This window comes from Stegodyphus dumicola, chromosome 10 (assembly GCF_044657685.1).
Source record: "Stegodyphus dumicola isolate Sdum_Otavi_A_Nest chromosome 10, ASM4465768v1".
NCBI lineage: Eukaryota > Metazoa > Arthropoda > Arachnida > Araneae > Eresidae > Stegodyphus > Stegodyphus dumicola.
This window is the reverse complement of record NC_140777.1, coordinates 68,426,164-68,438,681: the sequence shown is the minus strand read 5'-3', so window position 1 is coordinate 68,438,681 and position 12,518 is coordinate 68,426,164. Positions and strand designations below refer to the sequence as shown.

Here is a 12,518-nt window from a genome sequence, read left to right as displayed (position 1 = left end):
AAAGGTGAATACACTTCACATACATAAATACAAATTTTTATAATAGTCATATTAATCAAATACGAGCAAAGTTCCGTTAATATTTAGGAAACTATCATGGATGAAATTTCAGCCAAAGAAATTTTGTTTTCATATTGCTGGAAAACTTGCCGATTGGCAGAAGTTTTTCAGTATTTACATATTCTAATGCTAGTAATAACCTGCTCACAACAAAAGAATTCATGCGCATTCTTTTCTACATATGCAGCATTAAAAAATTTTAACATTTTGACGGCAGTGTTTTAAGGGTTATAAGTTAATATGAGTATAACCCACCATATCAACAGTCTGCGGAAACAGTTCAACAACAGGCAGAAGTTATTTGCAGGGATAATAGAAATGACACATGGTTATGTAACCAACATATTATATTGCACTTCATTTCTTCTTTCTTTTTTTAAATACTAAATTATTCTTCTATTATTGCTATTATTTTGATTATGGACAGCAAAAAATCCTAACTTGCAGATCCCGATATCGTAAGGGTGTAACTATTTTAAATTGTAAAATATATATTAAAGTAATCAAAAGTTAAGCAGCCAAGCAGAGAGTAAACTAGTGTATGTGTGTGGGGGGAGGAATATTACTTCAGGGGAGTTATTTCTGAATAATTGAAACTATTAATTTATTGTAAATCTGTAAATTTACTTTTGAAATTACAATACCGATTATTACATGCTTTGCACTTAAACGAATACATTGATCCTGCAGTAATCAAACTCGTTTTTTTTTTCCCCTCCCCTCCTTCGTGCACTGGGGGTGGGATGAAGTGAAGGTCGAAAAGGAAAAAATAAGAGACACTGTACGTGGTTCTCCTCCTCAGACAGTGGGTAGACTAAAAAATCTATTGCCAGAAAAACGGCCAGAGAAAGCAAGCCAAGCAGTAGGTGTAGCCAAGTAGCTAAATCCAGCACGAAGGAACGTGAAAAAGGCTTAACTAGCAGCATTACCTCACAGAAATGACTCTGAGGCCATCCATTTTAACCAGTGACTCGCGTTTCCAGAATTTACATCGACTTGTAAGTCGTAAAAAAATAACAGATTTTAAACACAGTTAGTTATACATCTTCTTTCCGCTGATTCTACGCATAGCTTACACATATATTTGGAATTCTGGAAGATAGGATCTAATGTAATTAAAAATGCATTAGGTTCGGCACTCGTTCGTTAGCCATAAAGAAGCAGAAAGATAAATATGTTAATTCTTAATCTGACCGAAGTTAAACAAGTAAATACTTCTAGTCACAGAAATGTAAAACATTGGCATTTATCTTATTACAATTATTTGAATTCGAAAGCACAGAATAAACAGGAGAAAAGACCTTCACCTTTCCTACTGCTTTAAAAGAAACGAACTACACGCCTATTCACTTTTTATGACATCTACAGCAACATACTGCAAACGGTAATACAAAAATTTAAATTTACAATAAATGAAAAAATAAAATTCTTAACATAGCTTTACTAATTGCTAACAAAATAGCATGCATCCGTTTATCAGCTAATCAAGTCAAGATAAACTAGTATAATTTTCGGAATATTTAACAAATTCTATGATTCTTATTAAATTATAAATAAAAAAATTTTTTATCTGGAAAAAAAAAAAAAAAAAAAAACCCTTATACTTTGTTGCTAAAAGTTAACAAAATCAATTAAAAAGAACTTAAATATCTTCGGAATTTCTTTAGTCAATACAGGCTTCAGGCACATTCGAAATGCACGTAAGAATAGGTTTGCACAACATGCAGTTTTCATTTACCTTTCAAAACTAACATAAGCTAGAGTTTAATCTTCAGAAACTCTTTTCATACAATTCTCATGTTTTTATCTCGAAAGATCAAATGACTAATCTTACTTAAGATTGTTCAGTAGTTTCATTTAATGTTAAATCACGAAGGATTATGAGAAAACCATTATCAAGAGAAGAAAAAAAATGTTACGCGTTGTTGCTTCTATTAACATTATTTCTTGCATAATGAAAAATGTCCAATGCGTTTTCGAATTTAAAGCATGGAAAAGCTCGAAATTTAGTTTGGTTGATTACAGATTAGTGACTCAGACGCCATGGAATTACGATATATATAGTTTAGTTTTCGGTCCATGCCAAATAAATTTTTATGGCTCGATGTATCCATTCTAGCTCAGATACGTATTTCACCTGAAGATTATATAATAAATTTCTATATAATATGCAGTTTTTTAATATGTTATCCCCATTTTTAAAATTTATTTCATTTGTATCGCTAACGATAGCAAGATAATTTGCGATAGCATACTACTTGCAAAATTCGACAAATTTTATTCGTTATTAACAAAGTAATTAATTTAAATACACAATTAGTCTTATTTGATATAAATTATTCCAGAAAATTGATCTGGCAGCATTTAAATAAAGCCGATATTCAATAAATTAGATAAATGACACTCAAAGAAGCTTACAATGTTTTTTTTTTACTATTCCATTCAGTTCAAATACTCTGAACTGAATGCTTTGAATTTATTTTTACTACTCGTAAAAGGATTATAAAATAGAGTCTTAGATAACAGTACATAAATTGTATAGAATTTTCAACAAAAAAGACTGTAGACATTTTGTTCAATTCCATACCGTTAAATAAATATAAAACAGCAATAACAACTAAATGAAAAATACGGCGTCTTACATTATATATATTTCATTATTTTAAATGTGACATAGTTTCTTTGCACAATACATAACATTTGTAACATATTTTCTTACCTATTTCTATTTTATCTACAATACATTTGTAATATATTTCTTGCGCTTTTCTTTGTACAAAATTTAATTTTTCTTAGCCAATTTCATTACCAGTTATTTCAATATATAATCTCATCTAATTTTCTTAGTTTCAGACAACCATAATACTCATAATAATCATAATAATCGATATCAAGTAATTAATTCATATTTATACTCTAAATTTTTATAAAAAATTATAAATACCAAATCGCATATGTATGTAAAATATATCAATATTAAATTCGCATATTTACTATTCGGTACATAATGGAAGAAACTTCCGAAATAAAAATTCACAAAATTTTTTGAGAAAATAAAACTTTCATAATGGAGATTTAATATGATAGAGAACATCGCTTTGTTAGCTAAAACCCTAATTCTTGATACTCATACAACTAACATCCTTAATAGCCTAAAAAGTCAAAGGAAAGAGATTCAACAGAGAAAAAGAAAAACAGCTATTTAGTCGTAACAAGCTTTTCTATTTTCACTAACAAAGTATTTATTACCTGTTGAAATAATATCAACACTCAATTTTTTTCGACTTGAATCATCCCTTAGCTCTAATTAACAAGTAACGCTATTTTAAGAGAACCATTGGAAGACTTTCTAAGGGAAACTGGCTAGTATACATGTTACACATGGGGAAAACAAAGAAAACGCCCATGCAGCCAGCTCGTTCGTCGGGATTCGAACCCCGGACCGAACTACCAATGTTCAGCGACTTTACCGCTCGGCCGCTGGTAGGCTAAAAGGATACTTCAGATAGATACGTCAGTAGATATTACAATTAACAGAGGATGCCGCAAATAATGTATTGTCTCAGGTAATAAAGCAGAAAGATTAAAAAGGAAAATTACAATACAGTGAAATCTCTTTAAACTGAAACCAGATTTAAACGAAACGACTGGGTCTGATTACAGCATAGTCGGCAGAGTTAGGACTTAAGGCTCCATAAGTCCCCAAATTATCCTATAACGGCTCATACTGCTGTTTTCCTTTACAGGAAGAATGCTGTGCCTAGAAACTTAGCTTGTCTTAAATCGCGTTCTACGGAACAGTGCACAAAAATAACATAAAATCCGTCAGTACGAAAACTAATTATCGCGAACTGTTTGAATTAATCTTTAAATTTTGTTCATTTTTTCAGATGTAAATGCATATATTCCAATGAAAACAAATGATCTCAGTACTCTGAACGCAAAAAATAGTGAATTGTGAAGTCAATATTCATCAGCGGACCTTCACATCATACTTGCTCACCAAACGACGTTACGACGTAGATGCTCGTTAAAAATTGAAAGAAAACATTTTAAACATCATTTTTAAAACACAGGGTTAAAAAACTATATTCTTATATAAATATTTAAACATTTCATTACATTATTTTCAACATGCCAAGCGACATGTAAATATGTGTGCAAAGAGAACATGCCAAACCTGCTTAAATATAAATTTTACATTACAGCGCTGCCTCTTCACGTATTGTTACTGAGGTTAACTAAGTATTGTGGAGAATACACAATGGTTTTGTTCCTTGAGGAAAAGGGGTTTATGTCTGTTACATCAAAATGTGGAGCTCTGGTATAAAACCACTGCCAATTTAAAGCAATATTTTGCATAAATATAAATATATACATATTAAAACATATTTTGCTAGAAGTGTATCCACCAATCTTCCAGAAAATAATTACTATGATTTATCTTCGAAAAAGTGTTGTTCGAAAGTTCTCTTCCTCTATTAGTCCGGATAAAAGGAGTTTTATTGTCCAATATGTCAAAAATTTACTCGAAAATCTCACCCTCCTTAAATTAAAATAAATAGATAAATAAAATCGTTGGTGGAGGTTTGATAAGAGCAAAGTTCTGATTAAAATCATTTGTTTCTGATGAGAATGGACGGCAAGCTACCTAATTAAATAAAATATTTTACTGTGGTACAGAAAGAAAATTTGGGAAATATAAATGACACATTATTATTCATTGGTTTTCAGTAACACCAGTAACAGTATAGTGGATGCAGCCTAAACTGAAATCACTAAACTACACATACTAGTTTACAGTATTTTAGCAGCAGATATACAGTTTATATATACGGTATTTATCTGTGGTGTCCATTTAGAATTTTTACAGTGCGGTAGTAAAACTCCTTCCGCTTATTCTGGAATTTCATTTATTAAAATACTCGAGAATAAGATGCTGCCAAGTTTTAAAACGAAAATACTGGAGGAAAAAAAAGATGGAGGATCTTATTTTTGAGTAAATACGGTGTTAAATATTACATTCTAGGAATTTTTTAAATACTCAGATAACACAATTTTGAGATTTACCTCAGACGCGAAAATCGTTGGGACGATTCTGGTAAACATTTTATTAAGACGAAACATCTCATATAAGATGCCTTCTTGAAAGACTTACTAACAGAAACATCTCACTCTGGAAATCGCTGATCTAATAGGAAGGAAATATCGTCATGGGGGGGGGGACTGAAATAGCTTGAAGGACAAGCAGCAGCAGAAACCCGCAATTTAAATTGGATACTCAGGAATAACACAATTCTTTAAATAAGCGACGTGAAATCCAGAACACAGTGAATTTTCGTTTTTCAGGGGAGACTTTCTATTTCCATTGGCATGAGACATGTTTTAATTCCAGGATACTTCCGGTAAACATTTTGCAGACAAACATGTCGTTGCACGTACTCTTCGAAGGGTGTGGGAAAAAGACAAAAATTGGGTCAGCAGCCAACATTAAGTACCTAAACCTAATAACAACAAAAGCTCGGATCTAAACGGCAACTATGACTGTCATCATACGGTGCGATAGGTTTACGGAAATGAGGATGAGGCAAAAATACATGGATAAAAAAGCCTAACCAAGGGAAGCGAAGCACAGAACACATAAACAAAAAAGACTGGTTAAATATTGTTACGCCTACTTATCAAGCGTGAACAGCTATAAAAGTTTCTTTTTTTCGTAGTGGTATACTTTTCGTTTAACCCAGATGAAGCTACCAACATGCAAGGTGCAGATGGCTATATAATTTTTTATTAAGTATTTTACAAATGTTAATTTTCAAGTAATTTTTTATATTCCCCTTTTTTTTTTAATTTTACATTAAAATTACCTCAGGGGTGTAGCTAGAGGGGAGGGGACAAGGGAGGACATCTGTCCTCGTGAGCAACAACTAGGAGGCGCCAAACTGATGTTACGAAATTTTAGAATTAAATATCTTCCATTCTTGGTAAGCAGTAGGTAGCGCCAAATCTCCAGCTGTCCTCGGGCGTTGAAAACCCTAGCTACGACTGTGAATTACCTTCACAATGAATGCAAAATTTGCAAGAAATCTGAAAATCTAGATGGATGATTGCAACATAATTTTCAATAAAGCAAAATAAAGAGATAAAATTCGGTATTGAATTAAATATGCAGTTCTATTTAAGTCAAAATTATTGAGCACGATTATAAAATGAAGAATACTCATTAATATAACATTGCAAATAATAATAATAATTACTAGCCGTGTAAACGGCTAGTTAAGGTGAAATACAAAATTAAAAAAAATCGTTGTTATTAAAATATACCGTTGAGACACATTAGGTTTTTTCTAAAGCAGGAGCAGTGAAAATGAGCAATGCCCTCGCCGGGACTCGAACCTGAACCTATTGAATGCGTGCCAAGTGTGCTACCATTACACCACGAAAGCACGCAGAAAGGAAGGAGAAAATACTTAAAAAACAATACATAATAAGTACATTATTTGATTGGAGGGGGAACCTCACAACAAATTATTCTTTACCCGATCAAATTTTTATCTCTCGTGCTCGAAGTCACAAAAAAGCGTGCGGAAACAACATACGTACTGACTTTTATAAAAATTTTTAAATATAAAAACCGTTAAATTCTCCTAAAATATAAAATAAATTAAGGTTAGGTTATTTAATTACGGCAAAGCCTCGACGGCTATCTGCCTAAGGGAAGGGATGCCTTCGTGGAGGACTTTCTGAGGGAAACTGGCTCGTATACACGTTACGCATGGGGAAAACCACGAAAACACCCATGCAGCCAGCCCGTTCGCGGGATTCGAACCTCGGACTGAACTACTAGTGTTCAGCGACTTTACCGCTCGGCCGCTGGTGAGCCCCTACAATAAATTAAAAAAGAATTCAAAATTTAATATCCGGACTTCGACTATATATGCTCAAAACTGGAGGCTTGGGACGTGCCACCGTCATTCCACGATGCGATGAACACGCTCACAGATTCTTAACTTTTTAATAATAGAGATAATAAGAAAATATTACGAATCATTGATCTCATAAAAAATAAATTTTACTGTGGAAATCATTCTATGTTTTCTTTTGAAAGCTACTGCACGGAAGTAAATATTTATGCATTTAAAACAGCCGTACAAGTTCAAAGATATCATGCCAGTTGTTAAGGTTCTTGACATACTTTAAGAAATATGGGAATCTTTTTCGGCACTATCATAAATTTCAAAGTACAACTTCATAAATTTTTTGTGTAAACTAGTTTTTAAGACCACCTTCTGGTTAATACAAAAAAAGATAATTTTAAGGTGAAAAAATATATTTTGAGAAATTTTCTGTGTTTATATTCTAATCATTTCACCTTATCGCAGTAGTATAAGGCAATTTTTCAATTTGTTCTGATTCATCTGAGCATATACTTAAAAATTTTAAATGAGAGAAATACCGAGTTTAATACTACAAAATAAAAGGCAAATAAAAATGGAAAAAACTGAAAAAAAATCTGAATTAACATCCTGAAAAATTTATTTTTACTGCTAAACTACAGATTGCAAAGTAACCGGGGAGTACTAGTACTGATGTAAGAATTGCAGAAAAAAATCATTTTTTTTTAAAACAAAGAATACATCCTTATATACTATACATACATGCTTACGCATTTTTCTCAAAAATAAAGTTTATACACAAAACACGTAGTAAGTCTTGAGAAGTGTTTGCATATATCGCTCTAGAAGACTGAAAACAAACTGTTAACGGAACTAAGGAAAACTTCTCCCTCCCCCCCCCAGACACATGACGCAAACGCAAACAAAATAAATGTATAGTTGGCTACATTTCATTCTGCCAAAACTCCTCTATTCAAACAAAACTAGCCTCAAATTCGAGTACTCTTAATTTCTTTCTATATAAACAATGATCTGGAATAATTATAAATATTTGAGAACTTCTCCTTTGAAATTCTTACACTGATGAATTCTAGAAGTCGATGTACGACACTTTCCAATTTAGTTCTAGACATGTATCAAACAATGGTGCTTAAAATATTTTATTTATGCACAAGTGAGAATGATTTATATACAACTGAGAAAATTTTTGTTAAAAATATAACACATTAATTTTTGCTAAAAATATTTCTTATTAAAAGGCACATTGTAAAAAAAAAAAAAAAAAAAAAAAAAAAAAAAAAAAAAAAAAAGACAGCATTTAGAATGAATCGCACACGAAATCTACATCAAATAGTGTTCATTTCAACTAATTCTTGTAAGCTTCCTACTCAATAGATTTCATAATTCAAACACTTTTTTTTAACTGGCTCACTAACATCAAAATTTCTATAAAATAATAAGACTTACGTGCGGAGTATAATCATTTAAATAGTAATAATAATGATAATAAGCAGAAATAAATATAATATTTAATATTTAATTTAACAAACTTAACTATGTTTCAAACACAACAATAATCAAGTTCATTTGATTCATTATATCGTAATTTCTAAAAAAATAATCGACGTATTATTATTTTTTATAATTTGAAAAATAAGAAATTTTCCATAAACTTACTAAATTTAGGAGTTTTATAGTTCTGTTTCAAGTTTTTTTATACAACATTTACACAGCTTTCCTCTCGATTAGGCCCACCAGTAGCCGAATGGTAAAATCGCTGGTAGTTCGACCTGGGTTCGATTCCAAGCAAAAGGGCTGGCTGCATGGGCGTTTTTGTCGTTTTTCCCATGTGTAACCTGGATAGGAGTCATCTTCCCTTAAAAAACGTTTTCCACGAAGAAATGCTTTTCCTTAGGCAAATAGTATTCGTGCGCTTTGCTTTAATTAATTAAACTTTTCTCCCGAATCTTATGCTATTTTGAAATTAAGATTTTTCATAATATCATGAGGGCCCACCAGCGGCCGAGCGGTAAAGTCGCTGAACACTGGTAGTTCGGTCCGAGGTTCGAATCCCGCGAACGGGCTGGCTGCATGGGCGTTTTCGTGGTTTTCCCCATGTGTAACGTGTATACGAGCCAGTTTCCCTTAGAAAGTCCTCCACGAAGGCATTCCTCCCCTTAGGCAGATAGCCCTCGAGGCTTTGCCATAATCACACACACACACACATAATATCATGAGAGTACGATGATATGGCAACCATTGGCGATGAAAAACTCAATATAGTACAGCAAAGTCGATTTCCACTTTAATAGTTTATTTTTTATAATTAATTACTGATTACCGTTTAAACTTCTTTTCAAAACAATAGCCGATAAGAGCTTTTAAAACGCGTTTGACACTTTATTTTGCTTCCAAACTCGTCCTATTTTCTTCTTACTTAAAAGCAAATATGAATTAAGGTAATAAAACTGGTTGTAAAAGAAAGGGGGATACTTTTTTAGTTACCTTAATTAACGCACATATATTATGGCCAACTAAATTAATTTAAAAATTTAAAAATTAAATTAAATAATTAAAATATATATATATGTAAGATAACAATGTATGAATCAGAATTATAATATAACTGTAAACATTAATTCTTCCTCTCTGTTCTAAAATCGTAATAACTTATCTGCATTGCGTCATTCAAATTAATCATGCGATCTTACGCAACCGTTAATACCAGATGCCTCTTGACGACCAATCACCGAATTGTAAATCAAAACTTTTCTCTTCGCGTGCTTCCATCTTTCATAACTACGCACTTCAGCTTTTGCTCTCTACTGTGCTAAGATGTAATTTCGCTGGCTTGCTTTCTATCTCAACAATATCAAAATTGTAAATCTTCTGTGGAAAGGCACGACTAGACTGCCAAGTGATCTGTGGCCACAAATACCAATTGGAAATAAAAATGGAATTAAAAATGCCTCGACTGCCAAGTTCTTTAAATACTACGCAATCAAATTCTTCTTCAGTATGGGTCTAATCTAATCACGCATCTACAGTGTTCCGTCTTTTCCTGTGCTCTTATTATGACATATATATATATTGATGCATTAAACTTATTATTCGTGTACCGACCCCTCCATACTTCTCATTAGAAATGAAGACAGTAAATCATAAAACACAGAAATGTTTCAAGAAAAACCGAGAAGCTATGAAAACAATTACATGAATGAAACCCTATTTTGAATAGCAAACTACCTGCATGTCTTATAACTATGTTCAGGACGAAGCGACTGAAGCATTTGCTTTATGTAAAAAATTGAACTGTGTGCGGAGGAGGGCAGAAGTGAAATATTCATTGCAATTTAAAAGTAACAGGGCAAAATCAGATATAATTTATTTTATATGATATTACACACCGTAACCATATTGATATGATATGAAAACCGATTACTCAAGTTTCTTACCTCATCATTATAGATGTTCGATTTTGGAGCCACTGGTGATATGGCAGACATCAAGAAGATACTCAAGTTTAACATGCACCCAAGAAATCGATTCTACTGCTTCAGAGATTTTTTTTTCCGTTTCATGTCAATATGCTTACAGAGAGTCATTTCATACAGGAATAAGTATGCTTTCCGCCATTATTTTTGAATCACTCTGTACTTCAAATGTTATGAGAAAATGATACTAATTACACTTAAATGCCATTTCTATTTGTTTGTAAGTTTGAATGGAGTAAAGTACACAAGGACTATCTGCCTGGCGGAATATTTTGGGAAAGGCTTTTCTAAAAAAAAAAAAAAAAAAAATCTGGGAAACATGAAGAAAACCACAAAAACATATTTAGTTGGCACAGTAAAATGCGTTCGCATCGTTCCTATTTAAAATCCCTGATGAATCGTTTTAAAGGCTAAATAAAGCCATTTTTAAATAATCGTGCGTCCGTTTTCTGCCACTATGTGCTTAGAATGGAGAATTTAATAAATTCTTTTCTATTACGATAAACGCTCTCACGCGTAAAAGAAAGGAATTAAGAATGCATTCAATGTTAACATTTTGTTTGATCTAAGTCAGAAAATAAGCACCGAATTAATCACACATTAAAGGATATACACACACCTGTCCACGCAGATAACGCGTTCAGACACGTCCCCCACAATGCCCTCACATGTTTTAAGATAAAGCTACAAAAAATTGCAAGATAAGTGCCATGCACGAAACGAACTAAATGAACTTTGCTCTTTACCGATAACGCAGTATCTGAATGTAACTAATAGTCAACCTGGGCACATGACATACGAATAAGTAAGCTGAAACTCTTTCACGCTTACTTCCCACGGCTGAGGCAATATAACCCAAACGCACATGTTCCTTTGGTAAACATATGCGTAGGATACGATTTTGGTGTTAATTTAAAGCGTTTTTTTCTCAATCTCTCTCACATGCACACAAAAGAGCTTTAATAATATTTTCTGCATAGATTCGTAAATGTTTTGGGCACATATAAATAATCTCTCCCTCCCCTCAAAAAAGGACTGAAACTGTTGTGAAACATGCAATCGGTTAAAGAAAAGTGATCTCTTCAGTAAGAAGATAAAAATTCTCATACATGCATAGTTACAAGATTCATACCTACGATATATAACCTAATAAGGAACTGTAAAGATTTCAAATTCTAATGATATGAACTTTGCTGAATTATAAACAAGTAAAAAATCACAGAAATTTTTAACACTTCTTTTTAAATATAAAATCAGACATTACAATTGGTTAAAACTAAAACTCCAAAAGTACCTCAGTTTTAAAAGCTCTACACTTAGTTCTGAGTTTCTTTTCTTCAATCTAATATATATATAATAATAATAACAATCTGAAAGAGTTCAGATTTTTACGATAGCTCGAAAGGATTTGTTAAGGTTTTTACGCTCTCGCTGAGCTCGTAGTCTACCAGTCTGCTGTTGAACTCACTCCTGCTAGCTTTAAGCACCATTTTCTTCGCACTTATGCCATATACAATTCAACATTAAAATTTCAAAAATTTTAAAAGCAGCATATGTTTAGAACTCCCGATGCAGTGTTGGCATATGTATTTCTATTTTTTTTTCATCATATTAATGTTCATTTTTATTAGTAAAATGGCTTACAAAACTTTTTTCTGTCTGCTTATTATTAATTTTTTTTTTTTTTTTTTTTTTTTTTTGTGTGTGTGTGTGTGTGTGTGTGTGTGTGTGTGTGTTAATTTGATGTCTTACATATCATGATCTTTGCATTTAAGTCGCATAAACTTCAATTCAACAACAAAATCACAAATTATTTAAAAACTGCGTACCTTAAGAATTTTCTAGAGACAGTCTATCGGGCTGGAGATAAAAATATTTTATTCCGCACAGTGTTGCCACTACTCGCTCTCAAATCGTTCAGTTTGTTAATCAAAAATTCGCTGAAGTTTTACAAAATACGAAATATAAAATTCGAAATTCAGAATTCGGGCTTCCAGGTGCACATGTTACGGTGAAAAACATCGTTACCCAAAATTTAATGGCCGTCGTTTTTTCACAATGGGAGCAA

General features: G+C 32.3%; 1 protein-coding gene across 5 annotated transcripts in view; it reads right to left on the bottom strand.

Moving 5' to 3' along the window:
- The window catches only part of LOC118183996 (uncharacterized), a 255,046-nt gene that overhangs the window by 42,843 nt on the left and 199,685 nt on the right, over positions 1 to 12,518 (bottom strand). The gene's annotated exons all lie outside the window — the stretch shown is intronic.